Genomic DNA, 25,022 nt, shown 5'->3' on the forward strand with positions numbered 1-25,022 from the left:
TACTGTTTAGCATGGCCATTCATGAATGACCATTGCTCATTCAGTATGCCGACATGAAAATGCTTACAGCACCTGGTATTCCCAGGCGGTCTCCCATCCAAGTACTAACCAGGCCCGACCCTGCTTAGCTTCCGAGATCGGACGAGATCGGGCGTGTTCAGGGTGGTATGGCCGTAAGCAAAGGCAGCGGTGGCCGGTACGGCCCATATACAGCAGATGGCAGTAGCCAATGCGTTAATGAAAAGCTTACAGCACCTGGTGTTAGATTGTGAAGATTCCGGGGGGGGGTGCTTAAGAGTGGGTACCCGGGTTCGGATGGAGAGCCGGGTCGTGGGTTTAGCTGGCTTCGGGCCTGGCACCCCGGTGGGGGACCAGGGCTCCCTGGGTCCGAGTGGAGAGCAGGGCAAAAGGTACCCGGGTTCGGATGGAGAGCCGGGTCGTTGGTTTAGCTGGCTTCGGGCCTGGCACCCCGGTGGGGGCCCAAGGCTTCCTGGGTCCGAGTGGAGGGCCGGGCAAAACGACTTTCTGCTGTCCACACTTTGAAGATTTTACACTCGTGCCCCGGAAGTCACGTTAGAGGCTGGCCCAGGCCACCCCCTCCCCCTCCTGGGTGACAAGGCTCCCCGGGGCCGCGTGGAGAGCCAGGCAAAACGCCACATTGGGTGTTTTCCAGGTAGGGTAGGGCTCCTTTCCAGCACTATCCGCATGTTTTCAACACTTAATCAGGGGAGAGCGCGAACGCAGTCCCCCACTACCAGAAATTGTGCAGTCGAGATTCCCACATTTGGGGAATTCGCCCGGGTCAGCAAAGCACGGGGTGCAATGGCTGAGCCTCGCCGAGGGTGAACCACCTTCATGATCATGGTGTCTCCCCTGCCAGGTAAGTATGAGTTGTACATGCTGGCCATAGAGGAAAGCACTCAATCCACACACCAGTGCCCTGCCGGTCAGTCAACGACTAGTCCCCTCCACGTGGGCGTAACAATGGCCTCTTTGCGGTACCCAACAACCAAGTCTTAAAATTCCCCTTTAAGCACACACACAAGACACAGTGGCAGTATGTGAGCTTGTAGATATTAAGACTTTGACACATTTTGAGAACCTTCGATACTATTAGTTAAAGCGCTCACACCTATTTGCACTCAAGACAACCGAGCGCACCACCGTGCTCCATGTCATTTTCTTCAACAGCTGAGCTGGCCTTGTCCAATGGGCAAGGCCTTCCAAAAATATCCATAACTCATCAACGTCCCTCTCCACGGAAGTCTTTAGTAAAAGGCGAAAGGCTTATTCGTCATGAAGAGAGACCCGAGTAATTCTACCCGCTTGCCACAGCGGCCGGCAAAGCCTCTAGCCGCGCCGGTCAAGCGCTTAACGGCGCGCGTGCACGCACACACTTGGCGTGGGCAGCTCCGCAAAACAGCACATGCGTTTTTTCACAGTCCGAGGTGGCCCTGTGCCCCCGCGGCTGGGTTTAGGGCGTCTTGGGTGGGTGGTTAAGAGCGGGTGTCCGGGTTGAAAGCGGGGCCTGTCGGATTGAGGGTGGGGTTTAATGATGTAGGCGTGGCCTATGCGCTTTGGGGGGCAAAAAGTTTTAGTGGTGCACAAAGATCTAGTGTTTAGCATGGCCATTCATGAATGACCATTGCTCATTCAGTATGCCGACATGAAAATGCTTACAGCACCTGGTATTCCCAGGCGGTCTCCCATCCAAGTACTAACCAGGCCCGACCCTGCTTAGCTTCCGAGATCGGACGAGATCGGGCGTGTTCAGGGTGGTATGGCCGTAAGCAAAGGCAGCGGTGGCCGGTACGGCCCATATACAGCAGATGGCAGTAGCCAATGCGTTAATGAAAAGCTTACAGCACCTGGTGTTAGATTGTGAAGATTCCGGGGGGGGGTGCTTAAGAGTGGGTACCCGGGTTCGGATGGAGAGCCGGGTCGTGGGTTTAGCTGGCTTCGGGCCTGGCACCCCGGTGGGGGACCAGGGCTCCCTGGGTCCGAGTGGAGAGCAGGGCAAAAGGTACCCGGGTTCGGATGGAGAGCCGGGTCGTTGGTTTAGCTGGCTTCGGGCCTGGCACCCCGGTGGGGGCCCAAGGCTTCCTGGGTCCGAGTGGAGGGCCGGGCAAAACGACTTTCTGCTGTCCACACTTTGAAGATTTTACACTCGTGCCCCGGAAGTCACGTTAGAGGCTGGCCCAGGCCACCCCCTCCCCCTCCTGGGTGACAAGGCTCCCCGGGGCCGCGTGGAGAGCCAGGCAAAACGCCACATTGGGTGTTTTCCAGGTAGGGTAGGGCTCCTTTCCAGCACTATCCGCATGTTTTCAACACTTAATCAGGGGAGAGCGCGAACGCAGTCCCCCACTACCAGAAATTGTGCAGTCGAGATTCCCACATTTGGGGAATTCGCCCGGGTCAGCAAAGCACGGGGTGCAATGGCTGAGCCTCGCCGAGGGTGAACCACCTTCATGATCATGGTGTCTCCCCTGCCAGGTAAGTATGAGTTGTACATGCTGGCCATAGAGGAAAGCACTCAATCCACACACCAGTGCCCTGCCGGTCAGTCAACGACTAGTCCCCTCCACGTGGGCGTAACAATGGCCTCTTTGCGGTACCCAACAACCAAGTCTTAAAATTCCCCTTTAAGCACACACACAAGACACAGTGGCAGTATGTGAGCTTGTAGATATTAAGACTTTGACACATTTTGAGAACCTTCGATACTATTAGTTAAAGCGCTCACACCTATTTGCACTCAAGACAACCGAGCGCACCACCGTGCTCCATGTCATTTTCTTCAACAGCTGAGCTGGCCTTGTCCAATGGGCAAGGCCTTCCAAAAATATCCATAACTCATCAACGTCCCTCTCCACGGAAGTCTTTAGTAAAAGGCGAAAGGCTTATTCGTCATGAAGAGAGACCCGAGTAATTCTACCCGCTTGCCACAGCGGCCGGCAAAGCCTCTAGCCGCGCCGGTCAAGCGCTTAACGGCGCGCGTGCACGCACACACTTGGCGTGGGCAGCTCCGCAAAACAGCACATGCGTTATTTCACAGTCCGAGGTGGCCCTGTGCCCCCGCGGCTGGGTTTAGGGCGTCTTGGGTGGGTGGTTAAGAGCGGGTGTCCGGGTTGAAAGCGGGGCCTGTCGGATTGAGGGTGGGGTTTAATGATGTAGGCGTGGCCTATGCGCTTTGGGGGGCAAAAAGTTTTAGTGGTGCACAAAGATCTAGTGTTTAGCATGGCCATTCATGAATGACCATTGCTCATTCAGTATGCCGACATGAAAATGCTTACAGCACCTGGTATTCCCAGGCGGTCTCCCATCCAAGTACTAACCAGGCCCGACCCTGCTTAGCTTCCGAGATCGGACGAGATCGGGCGTGTTCAGGGTGGTATGGCCGTAAGCAAAGGCAGCGGTGGCCGGTACGGCCCATATACAGCAGATGGCAGTAGCCAATGCGTTAATGAAAAGCTTACAGCACCTGGTGTTAGATTGTGAAGATTCCGGGGGGGGGTGCTTAAGAGTGGGTACCCGGGTTCGGATGGAGAGCCGGGTCGTGGGTTTAGCTGGCTTCGGGCCTGGCACCCCGGTGGGGGACCAGGGCTCCCTGGGTCCGAGTGGAGAGCAGGGCAAAAGGTACCCGGGTTCGGATGGAGAGCCGGGTCGTTGGTTTAGCTGGCTTCGGGCCTGGCACCCCGGTGGGGGCCCAAGGCTTCCTGGGTCCGAGTGGAGGGCCGGGCAAAACGACTTTCTGCTGTCCACACTTTGAAGATTTTACACTCGTGCCCCGGAAGTCACGTTAGAGGCTGGCCCAGGCCACCCCCTCCCCCTCCTGGGTGACAAGGCTCCCCGGGGCCGCGTGGAGAGCCAGGCAAAACGCCACATTGGGTGTTTTCCAGGTAGGGTAGGGCTCCTTTCCAGCACTATCCGCATGTTTTCAACACTTAATCAGGGGAGAGCGCGAACGCAGTCCCCCACTACCAGAAATTGTGCAGTCGAGATTCCCACATTTGGGGAATTCGCCCGGGTCAGCAAAGCACGGGGTGCAATGGCTGAGCCTCGCCGAGGGTGAACCACCTTCATGATCATGGTGTCTCCCCTGCCAGGTAAGTATGAGTTGTACATGCTGGCCATAGAGGAAAGCACTCAATCCACACACCAGTGCCCTGCCGGTCAGTCAACGACTAGTCCCCTCCACGTGGGCGTAACAATGGCCTCTTTGCGGTACCCAACAACCAAGTCTTAAAATTCCCCTTTAAGCACACACACAAGACACAGTGGCAGTATGTGAGCTTGTAGATATTAAGACTTTGACACATTTTGAGAACCTTCGATACTATTAGTTAAAGCGCTCACACCTATTTGCACTCAAGACAACCGAGCGCACCACCGTGCTCCATGTCATTTTCTTCAACAGCTGAGCTGGCCTTGTCCAATGGGCAAGGCCTTCCAAAAATATCCATAACTCATCAACGTCCCTCTCCACGGAAGTCTTTAGTAAAAGGCGAAAGGCTTATTCGTCATGAAGAGAGACCCGAGTAATTCTACCCGCTTGCCACAGCGGCCGGCAAAGCCTCTAGCCGCGCCGGTCAAGCGCTTAACGGCGCGCGTGCACGCACACACTTGGCGTGGGCAGCTCCGCAAAACAGCACATGCGTTATTTCACAGTCCGAGGTGGCCCTGTGCCCCCGCGGCTGGGTTTAGGGCGTCTTGGGTGGGTGGTTAAGAGCGGGTGTCCGGGTTGAAAGCGGGGCCTGTCGGATTGAGGGTGGGGTTTAATGATGTAGGCGTGGCCTATGCGCTTTGGGGGGCAAAAAGTTTTAGTGGTGCACAAAGATCTAGTGTTTAGCATGGCCATTCATGAATGACCATTGCTCATTCAGTATGCCGACATGAAAATGCTTACAGCACCTGGTATTCCCAGGCGGTCTCCCATCCAAGTACTAACCAGGCCCGACCCTGCTTAGCTTCCGAGATCGGACGAGATCGGGCGTGTTCAGGGTGGTATGGCCGTAAGCAAAGGCAGCGGTGGCCGGTACGGCCCATATACAGCAGATGGCAGTAGCCAATGCGTTAATGAAAAGCTTACAGCACCTGGTGTTAGATTGTGAAGATTCCGGGGGGGGGTGCTTAAGAGTGGGTACCCGGGTTCGGATGGAGAGCCGGGTCGTGGGTTTAGCTGGCTTCGGGCCTGGCACCCCGGTGGGGGACCAGGGCTCCCTGGGTCCGAGTGGAGAGCAGGGCAAAAGGTACCCGGGTTCGGATGGAGAGCCGGGTCGTTGGTTTAGCTGGCTTCGGGCCTGGCACCCCGGTGGGGGCCCAAGGCTTCCTGGGTCCGAGTGGAGGGCCGGGCAAAACGACTTTCTGCTGTCCACACTTTGAAGATTTTACACTCGTGCCCCGGAAGTCACGTTAGAGGCTGGCCCAGGCCACCCCCTCCCCCTCCTGGGTGACAAGGCTCCCCGGGGCCGCGTGGAGAGCCAGGCAAAACGCCACATTGGGTGTTTTCCAGGTAGGGTAGGGCTCCTTTCCAGCACTATCCGCATGTTTTCAACACTTAATCAGGGGAGAGCGCGAACGCAGTCCCCCACTACCAGAAATTGTGCAGTCGAGATTCCCACATTTGGGGAATTCGCCCGGGTCAGCAAAGCACGGGGTGCAATGGCTGAGCCTCGCCGAGGGTGAACCACCTTCATGATCATGGTGTCTCCCCTGCCAGGTAAGTATGAGTTGTACATGCTGGCCATAGAGGAAAGCACTCAATCCACACACCAGTGCCCTGCCGGTCAGTCAACGACTAGTCCCCTCCACGTGGGCGTAACAATGGCCTCTTTGCGGTACCCAACAACCAAGTCTTAAAATTCCCCTTTAAGCACACACACAAGACACAGTGGCAGTATGTGAGCTTGTAGATATTAAGACTTTGACACATTTTGAGAACCTTCGATACTATTAGTTAAAGCGCTCACACCTATTTGCACTCAAGACAACCGAGCGCACCACCGTGCTCCATGTCATTTTCTTCAACAGCTGAGCTGGCCTTGTCCAATGGGCAAGGCCTTCCAAAAATATCCATAACTCATCAACGTCCCTCTCCACGGAAGTCTTTAGTAAAAGGCGAAAGGCTTATTCGTCATGAAGAGAGACCCGAGTAATTCTACCCGCTTGCCACAGCGGCCGGCAAAGCCTCTAGCCGCGCCGGTCAAGCGCTTAACGGCGCGCGTGCACGCACACACTTGGCGTGGGCAGCTCCGCAAAACAGCACATGCGTTATTTCACAGTCCGAGGTGGCCCTGTGCCCCCGCGGCTGGGTTTAGGGCGTCTTGGGTGGGTGGTTAAGAGCGGGTGTCCGGGTTGAAAGCGGGGCCTGTCGGATTGAGGGTGGGGTTTAATGATGTAGGCGTGGCCTATGCGCTTTGGGGGGCAAAAAGTTTTAGTGGTGCACAAAGATCTAGTGTTTAGCATGGCCATTCATGAATGACCATTGCTCATTCAGTATGCCGACATGAAAATGCTTACAGCACCTGGTATTCCCAGGCGGTCTCCCATCCAAGTACTAACCAGGCCCGACCCTGCTTAGCTTCCGAGATCGGACGAGATCGGGCGTGTTCAGGGTGGTATGGCCGTAAGCAAAGGCAGCGGTGGCCGGTACGGCCCATATACAGCAGATGGCAGTAGCCAATGCGTTAATGAAAAGCTTACAGCACCTGGTGTTAGATTGTGAAGATTCCGGGGGGGGGTGCTTAAGAGTGGGTACCCGGGTTCGGATGGAGAGCCGGGTCGTGGGTTTAGCTGGCTTCGGGCCTGGCACCCCGGTGGGGGACCAGGGCTCCCTGGGTCCGAGTGGAGAGCAGGGCAAAAGGTACCCGGGTTCGGATGGAGAGCCGGGTCGTTGGTTTAGCTGGCTTCGGTCCTGGCACCCCGGTGGGGGCCCAAGGCTTCCTGGGTCCGAGTGGAGGGCCGGGCAAAACGACTTTCTGCTGTCCACACTTTGAAGATTTTACACTCGTGCCCCGGAAGTCACGTTAGAGGCTGGCCCAGGCCACCCCCTCCCCCTCCTGGGTGACAAGGCTCCCCGGGGCCGCGTGGAGAGCCAGGCAAAACGCCACATTGGGTGTTTTCCAGGTAGGGTAGGGCTCCTTTCCAGCACTATCCGCATGTTTTCAACACTTAATCAGGGGAGAGCGCGAACGCAGTCCCCCACTACCAGAAATTGTGCAGTCGAGATTCCCACATTTGGGGAATTCGCCCGGGTCAGCAAAGCACGGGGTGCAATGGCTGAGCCTCGCCGAGGGTGAACCACCTTCATGATCATGGTGTCTCCCCTGCCAGGTAAGTATGAGTTGTACATGCTGGCCATAGAGGAAAGCACTCAATCCACACACCAGTGCCCTGCCGGTCAGTCAACGACTAGTCCCCACCACGTGGGCGTAACAATGGCCTCTTTGCGGTACCCAACAACCAAGTCTTAAAATTCCCCTTTAAGCACACACACAAGACACAGTGGCAGTATGTGAGCTTGTAGATATTAAGACTTTGACACATTTTGAGAACCTTCGATACTATTAGTTAAAGCGCTCACACCTATTTGCACTCAAGACAACCGAGCGCACCACCGTGCTCCATGTCATTTTCTTCAACAGCTGAGCTGGCCTTGTCCAATGGGCAAGGCCTTCCAAAAATATCCATAACTCATCAACGTCCCTCTCCACGGAAGTCTTTAGTAAAAGGCGAAAGGCTTATTCGTCATGAAGAGAGACCCGAGTAATTCTACCCGCTTGCCACAGCGGCCGGCAAAGCCTCTAGCCGCGCCGGTCAAGCGCTTAACGGCGCGCGTGCACGCACACACTTGGCGTGGGCAGCTCCGCAAAACAGCACATGCGTTATTTCACAGTCCGAGGTGGCCCTGTGCCCCCGCGGCTGGGTTTAGGGCGTCTTGGGTGGGTGGTTAAGAGCGGGTGTCCGGGTTGAAAGCGGGGCCTGTCGGATTGAGGGTGGGGTTTAATGATGTAGGCGTGGCCTATGCGCTTTGGGGGGCAAAAAGTTTTAGTGGTGCACAAAGATCTAGTGTTTAGCATGGCCATTCATGAATGACCATTGCTCATTCAGTATGCCGACATGAAAATGCTTACAGCACCTGGTATTCCCAGGCGGTCTCCCATCCAAGTACTAACCAGGCCCGACCCTGCTTAGCTTCCGAGATCGGACGAGATCGGGCGTGTTCAGGGTGGTATGGCCGTAAGCAAAGGCAGCGGTGGCCGGTACGGCCCATATACAGCAGATGGCAGTAGCCAATGCGTTAATGAAAAGCTTACAGCACCTGGTGTTAGATTGTGAAGATTCCGGGGGGGGGTGCTTAAGAGTGGGTACCCGGGTTCGGATGGAGAGCCGGGTCGTGGGTTTAGCTGGCTTCGGGCCTGGCACCCCGGTGGGGGACCAGGGCTCCCTGGGTCCGAGTGGAGAGCAGGGCAAAAGGTACCCGGGTTCGGATGGAGAGCCGGGTCGTTGGTTTAGCTGGCTTCGGGCCTGGCACCCCGGTGGGGGCCCAAGGCTTCCTGGGTCCGAGTGGAGGGCCGGGCAAAACGACTTTCTGCTGTCCACACTTTGAAGATTTTACACTCGTGCCCCGGAAGTCACGTTAGAGGCTGGCCCAGGCCACCCCCTCCCCCTCCTGGGTGACAAGGCTCCCCGGGGCCGCGTGGAGAGCCAGGCAAAACGCCACATTGGGTGTTTTCCAGGTAGGGTAGGGCTCCTTTCCAGCACTATCCGCATGTTTTCAACACTTAATCAGGGGAGAGCGCGAACGCAGTCCCCCACTACCAGAAATTGTGCAGTCGAGATTCCCACATTTGGGGAATTCGCCCGGGTCAGCAAAGCACGGGGTGCAATGGCTGAGCCTCGCCGAGGGTGAACCACCTTCATGATCATGGTGTCTCCCCTGCCAGGTAAGTATGAGTTGTACATGCTGGCCATAGAGGAAAGCACTCAATCCACACACCAGTGCCCTGCCGGTCAGTCAACGACTAGTCCCCTCCACGTGGGCGTAACAATGGCCTCTTTGCGGTACCCAACAACCAAGTCTTAAAATTCCCCTTTAAGCACACACACAAGACACAGTGGCAGTATGTGAGCTTGTAGATATTAAGACTTTGACACATTTTGAGAACCTTCGATACTATTAGTTAAAGCGCTCACACCTATTTGCACTCAAGACAACCGAGCGCACCACCGTGCTCCATGTCATTTTCTTCAACAGCTGAGCTGGCCTTGTCCAATGGGCAAGGCCTTCCAAAAATATCCATAACTCATCAACGTCCCTCTCCACGGAAGTCTTTAGTAAAAGGCGAAAGGCTTATTCGTCATGAAGAGAGACCCGAGTAATTCTACCCGCTTGCCACAGCGGCCGGCAAAGCCTCTAGCCGCGCCGGTCAAGCGCTTAACGGCGCGCGTGCACGCACACACTTGGCGTGGGCAGCTCCGCAAAACAGCACATGCGTTATTTCACAGTCCGAGGTGGCCCTGTGCCCCCGCGGCTGGGTTTAGGGCGTCTTGGGTGGGTGGTTAAGAGCGGGTGTCCGGGTTGAAAGCGGGGCCTGTCGGATTGAGGGTGGGGTTTAATGATGTAGGCGTGGCCTATGCGCTTTGGGGGGCAAAAAGTTTTAGTGGTGCACAAAGATCTAGTGTTTAGCATGGCCATTCATGAATGACCATTGCTCATTCAGTATGCCGACATGAAAATGCTTACAGCACCTGGTATTCCCAGGCGGTCTCCCATCCAAGTACTAACCAGGCCCGACCCTGCTTAGCTTCCGAGATCGGACGAGATCGGGCGTGTTCAGGGTGGTATGGCCGTAAGCAAAGGCAGCGGTGGCCGGTACGGCCCATATACAGCAGATGGCAGTAGCCAATGCGTTAATGAAAAGCTTACAGCACCTGGTGTTAGATTGTGAAGATTCCGGGGGGGGGTGCTTAAGAGTGGGTACCCGGGTTCGGATGGAGAGCCGGGTCGTGGGTTTAGCTGGCTTCGGGCCTGGCACCCCGGTGGGGGACCAGGGCTCCCTGGGTCCGAGTGGAGAGCAGGGCAAAAGGTACCCGGGTTCGGATGGAGAGCCGGGTCGTTGGTTTAGCTGGCTTCGGGCCTGGCACCCCGGTGGGGGCCCAAGGCTTCCTGGGTCCGAGTGGAGGGCCGGGCAAAACGACTTTCTGCTGTCCACACTTTGAAGATTTTACACTCGTGCCCCGGAAGTCACGTTAGAGGCTGGCCCAGGCCACCCCCTCCCCCTCCTGGGTGACAAGGCTCCCCGGGGCCGCGTGGAGAGCCAGGCAAAACGCCACATTGGGTGTTTTCCAGGTAGGGTAGGGCTCCTTTCCAGCACTATCCGCATGTTTTCAACACTTAATCAGGGGAGAGCGCGAACGCAGTCCCCCACTACCAGAAATTGTGCAGTCGAGATTCCCACATTTGGGGAATTCGCCCGGGTCAGCAAAGCACGGGGTGCAATGGCTGAGCCTCGCCGAGGGTGAACCACCTTCATGATCATGGTGTCTCCCCTGCCAGGTAAGTATGAGTTGTACATGCTGGCCATAGAGGAAAGCACTCAATCCACACACCAGTGCCCTGCCGGTCAGTCAACGACTAGTCCCCACCACGTGGGCGTAACAATGGCCTCTTTGCGGTACCCAACAACCAAGTCTTAAAATTCCCCTTTAAGCACACACACAAGACACAGTGGCAGTATGTGAGCTTGTAGATATTAAGACTTTGACACATTTTGAGAACCTTCGATACTATTAGTTAAAGCGCTCACACCTATTTGCACTCAAGACAACCGAGCGCACCACCGTGCTCCATGTCATTTTCTTCAACAGCTGAGCTGGCCTTGTCCAATGGGCAAGGCCTTCCAAAAATATCCATAACTCATCAACGTCCCTCTCCACGGAAGTCTTTAGTAAAAGGCGAAAGGCTTATTCGTCATGAAGAGAGACCCGAGTAATTCTACCCGCTTGCCACAGCGGCCGGCAAAGCCTCTAGCCGCGCCGGTCAAGCGCTTAACGGCGCGCGTGCACGCACACACTTGGCGTGGGCAGCTCCGCAAAACAGCACATGCGTTATTTCACAGTCCGAGGTGGCCCTGTGCCCCCGCGGCTGGGTTTAGGGCGTCTTGGGTGGGTGGTTAAGAGCGGGTGTCCGGGTTGAAAGCGGGGACTGTCGGATTGAGGGTGGGGTTTAATGATGTAGGCGTGGCCTATGCGCTTTGGGGGGCAAAAAGTTTTAGTGGTGCACAAAGATCTAGTGTTTAGCATGGCCATTCATGAATGACCATTGCTCATTCAGTATGCCGACATGAAAATGCTTACAGCACCTGGTATTCCCAGGCGGTCTCCCATCCAAGTACTAACCAGGCCCGACCCTGCTTAGCTTCCGAGATCGGACGAGATCGGGCGTGTTCAGGGTGGTATGGCCGTAAGCAAAGGCAGCGGTGGCCGGTACGGCCCATATACAGCAGATGGCAGTAGCCAATGCGTTAATGAAAAGCTTACAGCACCTGGTGTTAGATTGTGAAGATTCCGGGGGGGGGTGCTTAAGAGTGGGTACCCGGGTTCGGATGGAGAGCCGGGTCGTGGGTTTAGCTGGCTTCGGGCCTGGCACCCCGGTGGGGGACCAGGGCTCCCTGGGTCCGAGTGGAGAGCAGGGCAAAAGGTACCCGGGTTCGGATGGAGAGCCGGGTCGTTGGTTTAGCTGGCTTCGGGCCTGGCACCCCGGTGGGGGCCCAAGGCTTCCTGGGTCCGAGTGGAGGGCCGGGCAAAACGACTTTCTGCTGTCCACACTTTGAAGATTTTACACTCGTGCCCCGGAAGTCACGTTAGAGGCTGGCCCAGGCCACCCCCTCCCCCTCCTGGGTGACAAGGCTCCCCGGGGCCGCGTGGAGAGCCAGGCAAAACGCCACATTGGGTGTTTTCCAGGTAGGGTAGGGCTCCTTTCCAGCACTATCCGCATGTTTTCAACACTTAATCAGGGGAGAGCGCGAACGCAGTCCCCCACTACCAGAAATTGTGCAGTCGAGATTCCCACATTTGGGGAATTCGCCCGGGTCAGCAAAGCACGGGGTGCAATGGCTGAGCCTCGCCGAGGGTGAACCACCTTCATGATCATGGTGTCTCCCCTGCCAGGTAAGTATGAGTTGTACATGCTGGCCATAGAGGAAAGCACTCAATCCACACACCAGTGCCCTGCCGGTCAGTCAACGACTAGTCCCCTCCACGTGGGCGTAACAATGGCCTCTTTGCGGTACCCAACAACCAAGTCTTAAAATTCCCCTTTAAGCACACACACAAGACACAGTGGCAGTATGTGAGCTTGTAGATATTAAGACTTTGACACATTTTGAGAACCTTCGATACTATTAGTTAAAGCGCTCACACCTATTTGCACTCAAGACAACCGAGCGCACCACCGTGCTCCATGTCATTTTCTTCAACAGCTGAGCTGGCCTTGTCCAATGGGCAAGGCCTTCCAAAAATATCCATAACTCATCAACGTCCCTCTCCACGGAAGTCTTTAGTAAAAGGCGAAAGGCTTATTCGTCATGAAGAGAGACCCGAGTAATTCTACCCGCTTGCCACAGCGGCCGGCAAAGCCTCTAGCCGCGCCGGTCAAGCGCTTAACGGCGCGCGTGCACGCACACACTTGGCGTGGGCAGCTCCGCAAAACAGCACATGCGTTATTTCACAGTCCGAGGTGGCCCTGTGCCCCCGCGGCTGGGTTTAGGGCGTCTTGGGTGGGTGGTTAAGAGCGGGTGTCCGGGTTGAAAGCGGGGCCTGTCGGATTGAGGGTGGGGTTTAATGATGTAGGCGTGGCCTATGCGCTTTGGGGGGCAAAAAGTTTTAGTGGTGCACAAAGATCTAGTGTTTAGCATGGCCATTCATGAATGACCATTGCTCATTCAGTATGCCGACATGAAAATGCTTACAGCACCTGGTATTCCCAGGCGGTCTCCCATCCAAGTACTAACCAGGCCCGACCCTGCTTAGCTTCCGAGATCGGACGAGATCGGGCGTGTTCAGGGTGGTATGGCCGTAAGCAAAGGCAGCGGTGGCCGGTACGGCCCATATACAGCAGATGGCAGTAGCCAATGCGTTAATGAAAAGCTTACAGCACCTGGTGTTAGATTGTGAAGATTCCGGGGGGGGGTGCTTAAGAGTGGGTACCCGGGTTCGGATGGAGAGCCGGGTCGTGGGTTTAGCTGGCTTCGGGCCTGGCACCCCGGTGGGGGACCAGGGCTGTGGCAAGCGGGTAGAATTACTCGGGTCTCTCTTCATGACGAATAAGCCTTTCGCCTTTTACTAAAGACTTCCGTGGAGAGGGACGTTGATGAGTTATGGATATTTTTGGAAGGCCTTGCCCATTGGACAAGGCCAGCTCAGCTGTTGAAGAAAATGACATGGAGCACGGTGGTGCGCTCGGTTGTCTTGAGTGCAAATAGGTGTGAGCGCTTTAACTAATAGTATCGAAGGTTCTCAAAATGCGTCAAAGTCTTAATATCTACAAGCTCACATACTGCCACTGTGTCTTGTGTGTGTGCTTAAAGGGGAAATTTTAAGACTTGGTTGTTGGGTACCGCAAAGAGGCCATTGTTACGCCCACGTGGAGGGGACTAGTCGTTGACTGACCGGCAGGGCACTGGTGTGTGGATTGAGTGCTTTCCTCTATGGCCAGCATGTACAACTCATACTTACCTGGCAGGGGAGACACCATGATCATGAAGGTGGTTCACCCTCGGCGAGGCTCAGCCATTGCACCCCGTGCTTTGCTGACCCGGGCGAATTCCCCAAATGTGGGAATCTCGACTGCACCATTTTTGGTAGTGGGGGACTGCGTTCGCGCTCTCCCCTGATTAAGTGTTGAAAACATGCGGATAGTGCTGGAAAGGAGCCCTACCCTACCTGGAAAAACACCCAATGTGGCGTTTTGCCTGGCTCTCCACGCGGCCCCGGGGAGCCTTGTCACCCAGGAGGGGGAGGGGGTGGCCTGGGCCAGCCTCTAACGTGACTTCCGGGGCACGAGTGTAAAATCTTCAAAGTGTGGACAGCAGAAAGTCGTTTTGCCCGGCCCTCCACTCGGACCCAGGAAGCCTTGGGCCCCCACCGGGGTGCCAGGCCCGAAGCCAGCTAAACCCACGACCCGGCTCTCCATCCGAACCCGGGTACCTTTTGCCCTGCTCTCCACTCGGACCCAGGGAGCCCTGGTCCCCCACCGGGGTGCCAGGCCCGAAGCCAGCTAAACCCACGACCCGGCTCTCCATCCGAACCCGGGTACCTTTTGCCCTGCTCTCCACTCGGACCCAGGGAGCCCTGGTCCCCCACCGGGGTGCCAGGCCCGAAGCCAGCTAAACCCACGACCCGGCTCTCCATCCGAACCCGGGTACCCACTCTTAAGCACCCCCCCCGGAATCTTCACAATCTAACACCAGGTGCTGTAAGCTTTTCATTAACGCATTGGCTACTGCCATCTGCTGTATATGGGCCGTACCGGCCACCGCTGCCTTTGCTTACGGCCATACCACCCTGAACACGCCCGATCTCGTCCGATCTCGGAAGCTAAGCAGGGTCGGGCCCGGTTAGTACTTGGATGGGAGACCGCCTGGGAATACCAGGTGCTGTAAGCATTTTCATGTCGGCATACTGAATGAGCAATGGTCATTCATGAATGGCCATGCTAAACACTAGATCTTTGTGCACCACTAAAACGTTTTGCCCCCCAAAGCGCATAGGCCACGCCTACATCATTAAACCCCACCCTCAATCCGACAGGCCCCGCTTTCAACCCGGACACCCGCTCTTAACCACCCACCCAAGACGCCCTAAACCCAGCCGCGGGGGCACAGGGCCACCTCGGACTGTGAAAAAACGCATGTGCTGTTTTGCGGAGCTGCCCACGCCAAGTGTGTGCGTGCACGCGCGCCGTTAAGCGTTTGACCGGCGCGGCTAGAGGCTTTGCCGGCCGCTGTGGCAAGCGGGTAGAATTACTCGGGTCTCTCTTCATGACGAATAAGCCTTTCGCCTTTTACTAAAGACTTCCGTGGAGAGGGACGTTGATGAGTTATGGATATTTTTGGAAGGCCTTGCCCATTGGACAAGGCCAGCTCAGCTGTTGAAGAAAATGACATGGAGCACGGTGGTGCTCTCGGTTGTCTTGAGTGCAAATAGGTGTGAGCGCTTTAACTAATAGTATCGAAGGTTCTCAAAATGCGTCAAAGTCTTAATATCTACAAGCTCACATACTGCCACTGTGTCTTGTGTGTGTGCTTAAAGGGGAAATTTTAAGACTTGGTTGTTGGGTACCGCAAAGAGGCCATTGTTACGCCCACGTGGAGGGGACTAGTCGTTGACTGACCGGAAGGGCACTGGTGTGTGGATTGAGTGCTTTCCTCTATGGCCAGCATGTACAACTCATACTTACCTGGCAGGGGAGACACCATGATCATGAAGGTGGTTCACCCTCGGCGAGGCTCAGCCATTGCACCCCGTGCTTTGCTGACCCGGGCGAATTCCCCAAATGTGGGAATCTCGACTGCACCATTTTTGGTAGTGGGGGACTGCGTTCGCGCTCTCCCCTGATTAAGTGTTGAAAACATGCGGATAGTGCTGGAAAGGAGCCCTACCCTACCTGGAAAAACACCCAATGTGGCGTTTTGCCTGGCTCTCCACGCGGCCCCGGGGAGCCTTGTCACCCAGGAGGGGGAGGGGGTGGCCTGGGCCAGCCTCTAACGTGACTTCCGGGGCACGAGTGTAAAATCTTCAAAGTGTGGACAGCAGAAAGTCGTTTTGCTCGGCCCTCCACTCGGACCCAGGAAGCCTTGGGCCCCCACCGGGGTGCCAGGCCCAAAGCCAGCTAAACCCACGACCCGGCTCTCCATCCGAACCCGGGTACCTTTTGCCCTGCTCTCCACTCGGACCCAGGGAGTCCTGGTCCCCCACCGGGGTGCCAGGCCCGAAGCCAGCTAAACCCACGACCCGGCTCTCCATCCGAACCCGGGTACCCACTCTTAAGCACCCCCCCCCCGGAATCTTCACAATCTAACACCAGGTGCTGTAAGCTTTTCATTAACGCATTGGCTACTGCCATCTGCTGTATATGGGCCGTACCGGCCACCGCTGCCTTTGCTTACGGCCATACCACCCTGAACACGCCCGATCTCGTCCGATCTCGGAAGCTAAGCAGGGTCGGGCCCGGTTAGTACTTGGATGGGAGACCGCCTGGGAATACCAGGTGCTGTAAGCATTTTCATGTCGGCATACTGAATGAGCAATGGTCATTCATGAATGGCCATGCTAAACACTAGATCTTTGTGCACCACTAAAACGTTTTGCCCCCCAAAGCGCATAGGCCACGCCTACATCATTAAACCCCACCCTCAATCCGACAGGCCCCGCTTTCAACCCGGACACCCGCTCTTAACCACCCACCCAAGACGCCTTAAACCCAGCCGCGGGGGCACAGGGCCACCTCGGACTGTGAAAAAACGCATGTGCTGTTTTGCGGAGCTGCCCACGCCAAGTGTGTGCGTGCACGCGCGCCGTTAAGCGCTTGACCGGCGCGGCTAGAGGCTTTGCCGGCCGCTGTGGCAAGCGGGTAGAATTACTCGGGTCTCTCTTCATGACGAATAAGCCTTTCGCCTTTTACTAAAGACTTCCGTGGAGAGGGACGTTGATGAGTTATGGATATTTTTGGAAGGCCTTGCCCATTGGACAAGGCCAGCTCAGCTGTTGAAGAAAATGACATGGAGCACGGTGGTGCGCTCGGTTGTCTTGAGTGCAAATAGGTGTGAGCGCTTTAACTAATAGTATCGAAGGTTCTCAAAATGCGTCAAAGTCTTAATATCTACAAGCTCACATACTGCCACTGTGTCTTGTGTGTGTGCTTAAAGGGGAAATTTTAAGACTTGGTTGTTGGGTACCGCAAAGAGGCCATTGTTACGCCCACGTGGAGGGGACTAGTCGTTGACTGACCGGCAGGGCACTGGTGTGTGGATTGAGTGCTTTCCTCTATGGCCAGCATGTACAACTCATACTTACCTGGCAGGGGAGACACCATGATCATGAAGGTGGTTCACCCTCGGCGAGGCTCAGCCATTGCACCCCGTGCTTTGCTGACCCGGGCGAATTCCCCAAATGTGGGAATCTCGACTGCACCATTTTTGGTAGTGGGGGACTGCGTTCGCGCTCTCCCCTGATTAAGTGTTGAAAACATGCGGATAGTGCTGGAAAGGAGCCCTACCCTACCTGGAAAAACACCCAATGTGGCGTTTTGCCTGGCTCTCCACGCGGCCCCGGGGAGCCTTGTCACCCAGGAGGGGGAGGGGGTGGCCTGGGCCAGCCTCTAACGTGACTTCCGGGGCACGAGTGTAACATCTTCAAAGTGTGGACAGCAGAAAGTCGTTTTGCCCGGCCCTCCACTCGGACCCAGGAAGCCTTGGGCCCCCACCGGGGTGCCAGGCCCGAAGCCAGCTAAACCCACGACCCGGCTCTCCATCCGAACCCGGGTACCTTTTGCCCTGCTCTCCACTCGGACCCAGGGAGCCCTGGTCCCCCACCGGGGTGCCAGGCCCGAAGCCAGCTAAACCCACGACCCGGCTCTCCATCCGAACCCGGGTACCCACTCTTAAGCACCCCCCCCCGGAATCTTCACAATCTAACACCAGGTGCTGTAAGCTTTTCATTAACGCATTGGCTACTGCCATCTGCTGTATATGGGCCGTACCGGCCACCGCTGCCTTTGCTTACGGCCATACCACCCTGAACACGCCCGATCTCGTCCGATCTCGGAAGCTAAGCAGGGTCGGGCCCGGTTAGTACTTGAATGGGAGACCGCCTGGGAATACCAGGTGCTGTAAGCATTTTCATGTCGGCATACTGAATGAGCAATGGTCATTCATGAATGGCCATGCTAAACACTAGATCTTTGTGCACCACTAAAACGTTTTGCCCCCCAAAGCGCATAGGCCACGCCTACATCATTAAACCCCACCCTCAATCCGACAGGCCCCGCTTTCAACCCGGTCACCCGCTCTTAACCACCCACCCAAGACGCCTTAAACCCAGCCGCGGGGGCACAGGGCCACCTCGGACTGTGAAAAAACGCATGTGCTGTTTTGCGGAGCTGCCCACGCCAAGTGTGTGCGTGCACGCGCGCCGTTAAGCGCTTGACCGGCGCGGCTAGAGGCTTTGCCGGCCGCTGTGGCAAGCGGGTAGAATTACTCGGGTCTCTCTTCATGACGAATAAGCCTTTCGCCTTTTACTAAAGACTTCCGTGGAGAGGGACGTTGATGAGTTATGGATATTTTTGGAAGGCCTTGCCCATTGGACAAGGCCAGCTCAGCTGTTGAAGAAAATGACATGGAGCACGGTGGTGCGCTCGGTTGTCTTGAGTGCAAATAGGTGTGAGCGCTTTAACTAATAGTATCGAAGGTTCTCAAAATGCGTCAAAGTCTTAATATCTACAAGCTCACATACTGCCACTGTGTCTTGTGTGTGTGCTTAAAGGGGAAATTTTAAGACTTGGTTGTTGGGTACCGCAAAGAGGCCATTGTTACGCCCACGTGGAGGGGACTAGTCGTTGACTGACCGGCAGGGCACTGGTGTGTGGATTGAGTGCTTTCCTCTATGGCCAGCATGTACAACTCATACTTACCTGGCAGGGGAGACACCATGATCATGAAGGTGGTTCACCCTCGGCGAGGCTCAGCCATTGCACCCCGTGCTTTGCTGACCCGGGCGAATTCCCCAAATGTGGGAATCTCGACTGCACCATTTTTGGTAGTGGGGGACTGCGTTCGCGCTCTCCCCTGATTAAGTGTTGAAAACATGCGGATAGTGCTGGAAAGGAGCCCTACCCTACCTGGAAAAACACCCAATGTGGCGTTTTGCCTGGCTCTCCACGCGGCCCCGGGGAGCCTTGTCACCCAGGAGGGGGAGGGGGTGGCCTGGGCCAGCCTCTAACGTGACTTCCGGGGCACGAGTGTAACATCTTCAAAGTGTGGACAGCAGAAAGTCGTTTTGCCCGGCCCTCCACTCGGACCCAGGAAGCCTTGGGCCCCCACCGGGGTGCCAGGCCCGAAGCCAGCTAAACCCACGACCCGGCTCTCCATCCGAACCCGGGTACCTTTTGCCCTGCTCTCCACTCGGACCCAGGGAGCCCTGGTCCCCCACCGGGGTGCCAGGCCCGAAGCCAGCTAAACCCACGACCCGGCTCTCCATCCGAACCCGGGTACCCACTCTTAAGCACCCCCCCCCGGAATCTTCACAATCTAACACCAGGTGCTGTAAGCTTTTCATTAACGCATTGGCTACTGCCATCTGCTGTATATGGGCCGTACCGGCCACCGCTGCCTTTGCTTACGGCCATACCACCCTGAACACGCCCGATCTCGTCCGATCTCGGAAGCTAAGCAGGGTCGGGCCCGGTTAGTACTTGGATGGGAGACCGCCTGGGAATACCAGGTGCTGTAAGCATTTTCATGTCGGCATACTGAATGAGCAATGGTCATTCATGAATGGCCATGCTAAACACTAGATCTTTGTGCACCACTAAAACGTTTTGCCCCCCAAAGCGCATAGGCCACGCCTACATCATTAAACCCCACCCTCAATCCGACAGGCCCCGCTTTCAACCCGGACACCCGCTCTTAACCACCCACCCAAGACGCCTTAAACCCAGCCGCGGGGGCACAGGGCCACCTCGGACTGTGAAAAAACGCATGTGCTGTTTTGCGGAGCTGCCCACGCCAAGTGTGTGCGTGCACGCGCGCCGTTAAGCGCTTGACCGGCGCGGCTAGAGGCTTTGCCGGCCGCTGTGGCAAGCGGGTAGAATTACTCGGGTCTCTCTTCATGACGAATAAGCCTTTCGCCTTTTACTAAAGACTTCCGTGGAGAGGGACGTTGATGAGTTATGGATATTTTTGGAAGGCCTTGCCCATTGGACAAGGCCAGCTCAGCTGTTGAAGAAAATGACATGGAGCACGGTGGTGCGCTCGGTTGTCTTGAGTGCAAATAGGTGTGAGCGCTTTAACTAATAGTATCGAAGGTTCTCAAAATGCGTCAAAGTCTTAATATCTACAAGCTCACATACTGCCACTGTGTCTTGTGTGTGTGCTTAAAGGGGAAATTTTAAGACTTGGTTGTTGGGTACCGCAAAGAGGCCATTGTTACGCCCACGTGGAGGGGACTAGTCGTTGACTGACCGGCAGGGCACTGGTGTGTGGATTGAGTGCTTTCCTCTATGGCCAGCATGTACAACTCATACTTACCTGGCAGGGGAGACACCATGATCATGAAGGTGGTTCACCCTCGGCGAGGCTCAGCCATTGCACCCCGTGCTTTGCTGACCCGGGCGAATTCCCCAAATGTGGGAATCTCGACTGCACCATTTTTGGTAGTGGGGGACTGCGTTCGCGCTCTCCCCTGATTAAGTGTTGAAAACATGCGGATAGTGCTGGAAAGGAGCCCTACCCTACCTGGAAAAACACCCAATGTGGCGTTTTGCCTGGCTCTCCACGCGGCCCCGGGGAGCCTTGTCACCCAGGAGGGGGAGGGGGTGGCCTGGGCCAGCCTCTAACGTGACTTCCGGGGCACGAGTGTAAAATCTTCAAAGTGTGGACAGCAGAAAGTTGTTTTGCCCGGCCCTCCACTCGGACCCAGGAAGCCTTGGGCCCCCACCGGGGTGCCAGGCCCGAAGCCAGCTAAACCCACGACCCGGCTCTCCATCCGAACCCGGGTACCTTTTGCCCTGCTCTCCACTCGGACCCAGGGAGCCCTGGTCCCCCACCGGGGTGCCAGGCCCGAAGCCAGCTAAACCCACGACCCGGCTCTCCATCCGAACCCGGGTACCCACTCTTAAGCACCCCCCCCCGGAATCTTCACAATCTAACACCAGGTGCTGTAAGCTTTTCATTAACGCATTGGCTACTGCCATCTGCTGTATATGGGCCGTACCGGCCACCGCTGCCTTTGCTTACGGCCATACCACCCTGAACACGCCCGATCTCGTCCGATCTCGGAAGCTAAGCAGGGTCGGGCCCGGTTAGTACTTGGATGGGAGACCGCCTGGGAATACCAGGTGCTGTAAGCATTTTCATGTCGGCATACTGAATGAGCAATGGTCATTCATGAATGGCCATGCTAAACACTAGATCTTTGTGCACCACTAAAACGTTTTGCCCCCCAAAGCGCATAGGCCACGCCTACATCATTAAACCCCACCCTCAATCCGACAGGCCCCGCTTTCAACCCGGACACCCGCTCTTAACCACCCACCCAAGACGCCTTAAACCCAGCCGCGGGGGCACAGGGCCACCTCGGACTGTGAAAAAACGCATGTGCTGTTTTGCGGAGCTGCCCACGCCAAGTGTGTGCGTGCACGCGCGCCGTTAAGCGCTTGACCGGCGCGGCTAGAGGCTTTGCCGGCCGCTGTGGCAAGCGGGTAGAATTACTCGGTTCTCTCTTCATGACGAATAAGCCTTTCGCCTTTTACTAAAGACTTCCGTGGAGAGGGACGTTGATGAGTTATGGATATTTTTGGAAGGCCTTGCCCATTGGACAAGGCCAGCTCAGCTGTTGAAGAAAATGACATGGAGCACGGTGGTGCGCTCGGTTGTCTTGAGTGCAAATAGGTGTGAGCGCTTTAACTAATAGTATCGAAGGTTCTCAAAATGCGTCAAAGTCTTAATATCTACAAGCTCACATACTGCCACTGTGTCTTGTGTGTGTGCTTAAAGGGGAAATTTTAAGACTTGGTTGTTGGGTACCGCAAAGAGGCCATTGTTACGCCCACGTGGAGGGGACTAGTCGTTGACTGACCGGCAGGGCACTGGTGTGTGGATTGAGTGCTTTCCTCTATGGCCAGCATGTACAACTCATACTTACCTGGCAGGGGAGACACCATGATCATGAAGGTGGTTCACCCTCGGCGAGGCTCAGCCATTGCACCCCGTGCTTTGCTGACCCGGGCGAATTCCCCAAATGTGGGAATCTCGACTGCACCATTTTTGGTAGTGGGGGACTGCGTTCGCGCTCTCCCCTGATTAAGTGTTGAAAACATGCGGATAGTGCTGGAAAGGAGCCCTACCCTACCTGGAAAAACACCCAATGTGGCGTTTTGCCTGGCTCTCCACGCGGCCCCGGGGAGCCTTGTCACCCAGGAGGGGGAGGGGGTGGCCTGGGCCAGCCTCTAACGTGACTTCCGGGGCACGAGTGTAAAATCTTCAAAGTGTGGACAGCAGAAAGTCGTTTTGCCCGGCCCTCCACTCGGACCCAGGAAGCTTTGGGCCCCCACCGGGGTGCCAGGCCCGAAGCCAGCTAAACCCACGACCCGGCTCTCCATCCGAACCCGGGTACCTTTTGCCCTGCTCTCCACTCGGACCCAGGGAGCCCTGGTCCCCCACCGGGGTGCCAGGCCCGAAGCCAGCTAAACCCACGACCCGGCTCTCCATCCGAACCCGGGTACCCACTCTTAAGCACCCCCCCCCCGGAATCTTCACAATCTAACACCAGGTGCTGTAAGCTTTTCATTAACGCATTGGCTACTGCCATCTGCTGTATATGGGCCGTACCGGCCACCGCTGCCTTTGCTTACGGCCATACCACCCTGAACACGCCCGATCTCGTCCGATCTCGGAAGCTAAGCAGGGTCGGGCCCGGTTAGTACTTGGATGGGAGACCGCCTGGGAATACCAGGTGCTGTAAGCATTTTCATGTCGGCATACTGAATGAGCAATGGTCATTCATGAATGGCCATGCTAAACACTAGATCTTTGTGCACCACTAAAACGTTTTGCCCCCCAAAGCGCATAGGCCACGCCTACATCATTAAACCCCACCCTCAATCCGACAGGCCCCGCTTTCAACCCGGACACCCGCTCTTAACCACCCACCCAAGACGCCTTAAACCCAGCCGCGGGGGCACAGGGCCACCTCGGACTGTGAAAAAACGCATGTGCTGTTTTGCGGAGCTGCCCACGCCAAGTGTGTGCGTGCACGCGCGCCGTTAAGCGCTTGACCGGCGCGGCTAGAGGCTTTGCCGGCCGCTGTGGCAAGCGGGTAGAATTACTCGGGTCTCTCTTCATGACGAATAAGCCTTTCGCCTTTTACTAAAGACTTCCGTGGAGAGGGACGTTGATGAGTTATGGATATTTTTGGAAGGCCTTGCCCATTGGACAAGGCCAGCTCAGCTGTTGAAGAAAATGACATGGAGCACGGTGGTGCGCTCGGTTGTCTTGAGTGCAAATAGGTGTGAGCGCTTTAACTAATAATATCGAAGGTTCTCAAAATGCGTCAAAGTCTTAATATCTACAAGCTCACATACTGCCACTGTGTCTTGTGTGTGTGCTTAAAGGGGAAATTTTAAGACTTGGTTGTTGGGTACCGCAAAGAGGCCATTGTTACGCCCACGTGGAGGGGACTAGTCGTTGACTGACCGGCAGGGCACTGGTGTGTGGATTGAGTGCTTTCCTCTATGGCCAGCATGTACAACTCATACTTACCTGGCAGGGGAGACACCATGATCATGAAGGTGGTTCACCCTCGGCGAGGCTCAGCCATTGCACCCCGTGCTTTGCTGACCCGGGCGAATTCCCCAAATGTGGGAATCTCGACTGCACCATTTTTGGTAGTGGGGGACTGCGTTCGCGCTCTCCCCTGATTAAGTGTTGAAAACATGCGGATAGTGCTGGAAAGGAGCCCTACCCTACCTGGAAAAACACCCAATGTGGCGTTTTGCCTGGCTCTCCACGCGGCCCCGGGGAGCCTTGTCACCCAGGAGGGGGAGGGGGTGGCCTGGGCCAGCCTCTAATGTGACTTCCGGGGCACGAGTGTAAAATCTTCAAAGTGTGGACAGCAGAAAGTCGTTTTGCCCGGCCCTCCACTCGGACCCAGGAAGCCTTGGGCCCCCACCGGGGTGCCAGGCCCGAAGCCAGCTAAACCCACGACCCGGCTCTCCATCCGAACCCGGGTACCTTTTGCCCTGCTCTCCACTCGGACCCAGGGAGCCCTGGTCCCCCACCGGGGTGCCAGGCCCGAAGCCAGCTAAACCCACGACCCGGCTCTCCATCCGAACCCGGGTACCCACTCTTAAGCACCCCCCCCCGGAATCTTCACAATCTAACACCAGGTGCTGTAAGCTTTTCATTAACGCATTGGCTACTGCCATCTGCTGTATATGGGCCGTACCGGCCACCGCTGCCTTTGCTTACGGCCATACCACCCTGAACACGCCCGATCTCGTCCGATCTCGGAAGCTAAGCAGGGTCGGGCCCGGTTAGTACTTGGATGGGAGACCGCCTGGGAATACCAGGTGCTGTAAGCATTTTCATGTCGGCATACTGAATGAGCAATGGTCATTCATGAATGGCCATGCTAAACACTAGATCTTTGTGCACCACTAAAACGTTTTGCCCCCCAAAGCGCATAGGCCACGCCTACATCATTAAACCCCACCCTCAATCCGACAGGCCCCGCTTTCAACCCGGTCACCCGCTCTTAACCACCCACCCAAGACGCCTTAAACCCAGCCGCGGGGGCACAGGGCCACCTCGGACTGTGAAAAAACGCATGTGCTGTTTTGCGGAGCTGCCCACGCCAAGTGTGTGCGTGCACGCGCGCCGTTAAGCGCTTGACCGGCGCGGCTAGAGGCTTTGCCGGCCGCTGTGGCAAGCGGGTAGAATTACTCGGGTCTCTCTTCATGACGAATAAGCCTTTCGCCTTTTACTAAAGACTTCCGTGGAGAGGGACGTTGATGAGTTATGGATATTTTTGGAAGGCCTTGCCCATTGGACAAGGCCAGCTCAGCTGTTGAAGAAAATGACATGGAGCACGGTGGTGCGCTCGGTTGTCTTGAGTGCAAATAGGTGTGAGCGCTTTAACTAATAGTATCGAAGGTTCTCAAAATGTGTCAAAGTCTTAATATCTACAAGCTCACATACTGCCACTGTGTCTTGTGTGTGTGCTTAAAGGGGAAATTTTAAGACTTG

The sequence above is a fragment of the Electrona antarctica genome (assembly GCF_951216825.1).
Source record: "Electrona antarctica genome assembly, chromosome: 16".
In the NCBI taxonomy this organism is placed as follows: Eukaryota; Metazoa; Chordata; class Actinopteri; order Myctophiformes; family Myctophidae; genus Electrona; species Electrona antarctica.